We start from the raw sequence: 7,500 nt of genomic DNA on the forward strand, positions 1-7,500 counted from the left end.
CCCCCCTTCCCCCTTCCCCCCCTTCCCCCTTCACCCCCCTTCCCCCCGCGTCCCAGCCCGAGATCCCCCGCGGCGATACGGTCCGCCTCGGCTCGTAACTCGGCCGTGGCACTCCGGGAGCCGCTTCTCGCGACCGGCGCTCCAAAGCCTATAAGTCGGCGATGATGCTGATTTTATGGGCGGCCGCCAGAGGGAGAGGCTCGGGCGTGTGGGCGGGGTGGGGTGGTGGGGAGGTGGGGGGGATGGGGGGGAATTGTGGGGAGGGGTGGTGGGGAGGTGGGGGATGGGTGGGTATGGGTGTGGGGGATAGATAGGTGTAGCTGTGGGGATAGATAGATGGGTCGAGGTGGGGGGTAGGTGGGGGTGGGGGGGATAGATAGGTGTAGTTGTGGGTGTGGGGGTGGGGTCGAAGATAGATGGGTGTGAGTGGGGGGATTGATGGGCGAGAATGGGGGGGGTGGGGGGGAACGGGTGTGTGTCTGTTTTTGCTGTTTTATTATGGTTTTTTCTTATTATTATGTTATATTTTTTTCACATTCTTAAGCGATGTCTCTCCTTTCTTTCCATTTCTCCTTCGCTCTCTTTTTTTCCTGAAACGAAACGAAGGAAATAGAAGGGAATATTACTAAATGTCTCAAGAACGATTTTCCAAAATGTTTCCGAGCCTCCGTCAACTCTAAGACTAATCTTCAAAAAAAAAAAAAGCGAAAAATACTAGAAAAATATTCTCCTACTTTAAAAAAGATAAAAGACAAATCCTCTCTTCTTCCTCTTCCTCCCCAAAAATAATAATAAATGAAAAATACGAGCAGAAGTATTGATAAAAACGTAATGTTATCCATGCTCTAAGTTCGCCCGACACATGTCCGTCTCGCGCCATAAAACTTAAGAAAGAAAAAGTCTGTTTGCGTAGAGTTTGGGGGCGGGTGGGGGGGAGGGGGGGAGGGAGTGGATGGGGGTTAAAGGGGGAGGAGAGAGTAGAGGGGGATAGAAGGGGGGGTGAAGAAGGGATGGAGGAGGGGGAGAGCCTCGGATATTCGCATCTGTCGCCGTCGCATAAACCCGTACAGCGGATCAGTCGCTTTTTTATAGTGCCTCCGGATGGATGGATTGGCCTTTTTCTCCCCCACTCCCCCCCCCTCCTCCCTCCTTCCCTCACCTCCCTCTCCTTCCCTCACCTCCCTCTCCCCCTCCTTCTCTCTCCAAACCTCTTCCAGTCTCTCCCCCTCTCCTCCTCCCTCCTTCTCCCCTCTCCCCTCGCTACCCCTTCCCTCTACCCTGTGTGTAGTGTCTTGACCCGCGTTCCGGACCGCGTGTTTCTCGTGTAATGGAAGAAACTTTTTCATGTGAGAAAGAGGGGGGGGGGGGAGAGGGAGAGAGAGAGAGAGAGAGAGAGAGAGAGAGAGAGAGAGAGAGAGAGGGAGAGGGAGAGGGAGAGGGAGAGGGAGAGGGAGAGGGAGAGGGATGGAGGGAGAGGGAGGGAGGGAGAGTGAGAGAGAGGATACGTAAAGGAAGAGAAAGGTAGGGAAAGAAAATAGCAATAAGAACAAGGAAAGATGGATAGGAAAGGAGAAGGAGAGAAGAAAGGATAAGAGAAAGGGAAGGGAAAAAAAGGAGTTAGAAGAAGAAATAGAGGAACGGAGCGATAATAATAAGGGAGATAATAATAAAGATGGGAAAGAGAGATGGGGAAACAGAGAGGCAGCGAAAGGAGGGAGAGGCAGAAGGGGAGAATTTATAGTGCTTGTTTTGGCAAAATTCCCGAGACTTCCGCTGGAGGAATAGAGAAAGATAACTAAGAGAAAAGAAAGGAAAAGAAAACAAAATAGCGAATACCACGAAGGAAAAAATTACGAATCAACACATATTTTTTTCTTCCATCAAATACAGAAGAAAGAAAAATAGTAATAATAATGATAATAACTAAACGAAGAATAATCCACAGATAAATAACGTTTTTTTTTTCTGATGATATCGGAGACCTAAATTACGAAAATTACTTTTTTTTTATAAATAATCTTAAAAGTCTTAATCCAAGTGTTCGAACCTGTCGCTCCACCTTGAGATACATCAACGAAGCCACTTTTCACGCATACGAAGAAAATTCCCGAATGCCGTAAACACTGCCTCTGAGTCATTCCAGAGATTCCCGGACACGATTTCGGGGAATGGGGGGGGGTTGGTGGGAATGGGGGGTAGGGGGGGTTAGGGTGGGAATAGGGGGGGGTCAGAGGGGGGTATGGGATAGGGGAACGGGACAGAGAGAGAGAGAGAGAGAAAGAGAGAGAGAGAGAGAGAGAGAGAGAGAGAGAGAGAGAGAGAGAGAGAGAGAGAGAGAGAACGAGAGAGAGAACGAGAACGAGAGAAAGAGAGAACAGGCACTTGAAGGGCCATGTCTTTTTCCCCCCTTTCCTTCCCCCTTCTCCCCCGCCCCCCGCCCCCCTTAAGGGCAAGGGAGGGACGCAGACCACCCCCATTGAACCTTCTGAAAATTAAAATGGGTTAGAGATCCCTTGCGAATGGGGTGGGTGGGGGGGGGGGAGACCCATGTTTGTCTTAATGAAGTCGTATCCAAATGGCCTGTTCGCCACATTTGCTTTTTTTTCCGTCTTATTCTTCTTATTTATTAATTTTCTTCGTCCTATTGATTTTCTTCGTCTTATTTATTAATTTTCTTCGTCTTATTTATTAATTTTCTTCGTCTTATTTATTCATTTTCTTCGTCTTCATATTTATTAATTTTATTTTGTCTTCTCCTCATTTATCAATTTTTTTCGTGTTCTTGTCTTCCTGTCTTTTAGTTTTTTTTATCGTTTTCCTGTGTTTCTTCTGCGTCTTTTTTTCTTGTTTTCTATTCTGATGCTTTTTTTTTCTCTTCTTTCTCGTACTTTCCTTTTGTTCTTCCCTCATTCTCTTATTCCCTTTCTTCACTCGACTTTTTCTTATTCTTCTTCATCTTCTTCCCCTTTGCATTATTTATTGCACTAAATTTCGCAATCACAAGCAGTTGCCAGAGAAACAGATAGATAGATAGATAGTTAGATAGATAGATAGATAGATGGATAGATACTTACATAGATACTTTGATTGAAAAAGAGAGAGAGAGGGAGAGAACGAAAAAAAAAGAGAAAATATTCAGAAAGAAAAAAAGAAAATAAGAAAAGCGCGAGAGAGGGAGAGACCATTACAGTGATTACTTTTTGGAAACAGGAAAAAAAAGAGCAAACAACAACAGCATAACAACAACAACAAGAGCACCACCACCACCAATAACAACAACAACAGTAACAACAACAACAACAACAAGAGCACCATCACCAACATCAACAACAACAAGAGCACCAACAACAACAACAACAACACCAACACTAACAGCAAGAGCATGGACAACGTAGCGCACGCGCTCGGCACTTTCCGCAGCGGGCTCTCTCGCCAGAGGTTCATCCGGGTCCTCGAGGATCTGCTGCGTCTGGTGGGCCACGGGAAGGGGGCGGGGCTCACGGTGCACAATGTTGCCAATTGCAACCCTCTGCAACCGATGGATTTGTTGGAGAAGGTCAGTATGGGAGGTAGATGGCGATGGTGTTGTTTCTTTGTTTATGATTGGTTTTGTTGTAGTTGTTTGTGAATGTTGGTTGTTATGGTTTTTGCTGTTATTGTTGTTGTTTTTTTCGTTATTTTTATTTTTGTTGTCATTGTTGTTGTTTTTGTTGTCATTATTGTTGTTTTTGTTGTCATTATTGTAATTTTTGTTGTCATTATTGTTGTTTTTGTTGTCATTATTGTTGTCATTAAGGTCATTCTTATTCTGTTATTTATTATTATTATTACTAATATAATATCACCATTTTTATTATAATCATCATTATCATCATCATCATCATTATCATCATCATCACCATTACTGCCAAAAGAAATGAAGAAAATAACAGCCTCAGCCGCGACCTCTCGCCCTGGTCTGCGTCATTCCGTTGAAAGCTCCGAATTCACTTCACTGTAACGCCGGAGTGTCAACAGCGTCACGGTGAGGCGGCTGATTTCGAAAGGGAATGAGTGGCGCTTATTTTTTATTTGATTTTGAATCAGGTGGTGATGATGATGAGGAGGAGGACGGTGGTGGTGGTGATGATGATGAGGATGGTGGTGGTGGTGGTGGTGGTGGTGGTGGTGGTGGTGGTGATGATGATGATGATGATGATGGAGATGGTGATGATGATCATGATGGTGATGATGATGATGATGATCATGATGATTAAGTTAAGATAATTGAGAAGGTGAAGTGTATTACATATATATATATATATATATATATATATTTATCTGGCTTTTCCCGCGGGAGATCGAAGTGTGAAAGTGGATGAGAAAATTAAGAAAATTGCAAAGTTGATGTTGATGGCAGTTATCAAGAGCATCAACTCGCACCCTTGTGTATAGTGCATGAGACTGAAGATTTGATCCCGTTATTGATCAATTGATTATAAGGTGATATGGCTGATATATATTTATTTTATTAATTGCGTGTTCTTTTTCACGTAATTACTGAATGGATTTTTTTGTCAATTTACAATTACGGAGGATGGTGTGTCGCAAGGTGATTTTTCAAACTAAGTTGTGATGAAAGTATTATCGAATATCTATTTTTTTTTTTTTTTTTTTTTTTTTTTTTTTTTTTACTCTTTATATTTTATTTTTTCGAAGAGGAGATACGCTTATAAGGCTTTTTCGAAACGCTCTGTGATAGACCTACATACTTTAAGTTTTGATTATCATTGTGTGTGTGTGTATATATATAAATATATATACATTTTTTTTTTTTTTCTTATCAATATGACGAGGCTCATTTTTTTTTTTTTTTTATAACGTGAAATGGCCTTTTGTCGATTTGTGGATTTGATGATGCCGATGTAATTATCTGCTGAAAGGTTAACGGACTATCTTTTGGACTCGTTTGTGGAGAAAGTCGGTGTCACGTGTTTATTGCTTAAAGAAAATTGGGCGACCTTTGTGGAGTCGATTAAATGCAATTGAGAAAGGAGATGAAAGCACTCGTTATTTCTTTTATTGCAATTTAAGTGTGTATATATTATATATATATATATATATATATATATATATATATATATTATATTTGTGTGTATATATATTGCATTTGTATTGCATATGAGGTAGAGAGTGAGAAATGACAGGAAAGGTGATCTGGATGTAGGTTATAGAATAGATTTGAAATATATTTTTGAAGCATTTTGAAGTGTCGCTGTCATTTTGTCTCGTTTCCACTCTCTCTCTCTCTCTCTCTCTCTCTCTCTCTCTCTCTCTCTCTCTCTCTCTCTCTCTCTCTCTCTCTCTCTCTCTCTCTCCTTCCTCCTCCTTCACTTCCTCCTCCCCATCCTCCTCCCCATCCTCCTCCTCCTCCTCCTCCTCCTCTTCCTCCTCCATTCCATCACAGGCGCCGTGTTTTAGCGTCTTCCAATTTCCCGCCCGACCAACGCCGGGATTTCGCTGTCGAAAAATGGCGGCGACGCTTTTATCAAGACGCGGGCCATTAGATCCGGCTTGTCTTCCGGACCTCGCCTGTTTTTCTTCTTTTTTGTATTTTTTTTTTTTTCTTGATTTTTGTCTGTTTGGTTTGTGTTTGTTTTCTGTTTATTTGTTTGGTGTTTGAAGAAATTGATATTTTTTAGAAAAAATATTTTAGGTTTTTAAATATTTTTCCCTTCATATATCTCATCAGAAATAATCCGCCTTTTTTCCATCTTCTCTTTTTACTGTTCCTTCTCTTCCCTTTTCTTTTACTTTTCCTTCCTTTTTATTATTTTTTTCTCCCTTATCCCCGTTTTGTCTCCCTATTTTCCCCTTCCTATTTTCCTTTTTCATTCTTTTTTTATCTTTTTTTTCTCTCTCTCTATCCCTGCCTCGTAAGAACAGGGCCATTTCCCGCACCTGCCGCCTCGCCCTCCTTCGACCCCTTGGCACTTTGGAGGGGGGGGGGGGAGAAGGAGGGAGGGAGGAGAGGAGTTGACAAATTATTCTTCATAAAATGTCAGCGGATATTTATTCCCAAATGTGTGTATTTCGGGGATCTGGGAAGAAGGGGGGAGGGGGGAGGGTCCTTATTTCTTCCTTATTTCTCTCTCTCTCTCTCTCTCTCTCTCTCTCTCTCTCTCTCTCTCTCTCTCTCTCTCTCTCTCTCTCTCTCTCTCTCTCTTTCATCCTTTCTTCGTCCTCCTCCTCTTCTTCTTCTTCTACTTCTTTGCTTCCCCCTCCTTTCTCATCTTCGTCCACCTTTTCTTCTTTTTCGTTTTCTTTCTCCCTCCTCCTCCTTTTCCTTCTATTTCCTCGTCCTCCTCCTCCTCCTCTTCCTCCTCCTTCTCCACCTCCTCCTCCTCCTCCTTCTCCACCTCCACCACCACCTTCCTCTATTTCTTCTACTTCTTCTTTTTCTTCCTCGTCCTCCTATTTTCCTCCTTCCTTCCGCTTTTTCCTCGCGCGACAAGGGGGATGATTTCCGATTAAGAGCGCAGGCGAAACTTGTTAGCAGGGTGACGCGCTGTCATTTCTGTGTCGTGGAATATGTCTTTCGCTGACCTTTTAGTCGTTCTGGTGCGTTCTTGGGTGAGGTGCCGGTAGGGTAGGTGGAAGTGTCTGTGTCTGTCAGTGTGTCGGTGACTCTGGTTGTCTTTTTATTTGGTTTTCTTTGTTTCTTCTCTTTTCTCTTTCTTGTTTTGTTTTCTTTTCTTCTCTCGTTTTCTTTTCTTCTCTTCTCTCTCTGTCTCTTCTCTCTCATCTCTTCTTTTCTTTTCTTTTATTTTATTTTCTTTTCTCTTCTCTCTCTCTCTCTCTCTTCTTTTCTTTTCTTTTCTTTTCTTTTCTTTTCTCTTCTCTTCTCTTCTCTTCTCTTCTCTTCTCTTCTCTTCTCTTCTTTTCTCTTCTCTTCTCTTCTCTTCTCTTCTCTTCTCTTCTCTCTCTCTCTCTCCTCCCCCTCTTTCCTTTCCCATTATCTTTTTTTCCCACTCCCTTTTTCCACCTATCCATAATCCTTTTATGTCAAGCGTGTTGTCGCCTTTTTAGCTTCCCTTAACCTTTCATTTGGTGCAGCTGCCTCCGCCATCAAGCTTTTGGATATTGAAGGGGTCGAAAGGGGGGGAGGGGAAGGATGGGGCAGGAGGGAGGGAGGGAGGGAGGGAAGGTGGGTCGGAGGGAGGGAGGGAGGGAGGGAGGGAGGGAGGGAGGGGGGGGGGTGAATGAGTCGGAAGGAGAGAGGGAGGGAAGTGATAGCTGCGGAGACAAGACAGTGTCGCCTCGTAAGATTAAAAAAAAAAAAAAAATGATCGTGTCATGTATGATTAAAAAAAAAAAAAAAAAAAAACGGCAACAACAACAACAGTTAGAACAACAAACAAACAACAAACATAGAAATAAACAACAGCAACTGCAACAAGGCAATAGCGAAGCGATCCATCATGCCCCCCCCCCCCCCCGCCCCCCCAATCGGTCCGACAA

The 7,500-nt window shown here is 43.1% G+C and overlaps 1 protein-coding gene across 4 annotated transcripts in view; it reads left to right on the top strand.

Annotated features, from left to right (window-relative positions):
* LOC125047509 (protein prickle-like) overlaps nt 1-7,500 on the top strand; it is a 384,484-nt gene that overhangs the window by 363,628 nt on the left and 13,356 nt on the right. The window lies entirely within an intron of this gene.

Source organism: Penaeus chinensis, chromosome 41, assembly GCF_019202785.1.
Source record: "Penaeus chinensis breed Huanghai No. 1 chromosome 41, ASM1920278v2, whole genome shotgun sequence".
NCBI classification, from domain to species: Eukaryota; Metazoa; Arthropoda; class Malacostraca; order Decapoda; family Penaeidae; genus Penaeus; species Penaeus chinensis.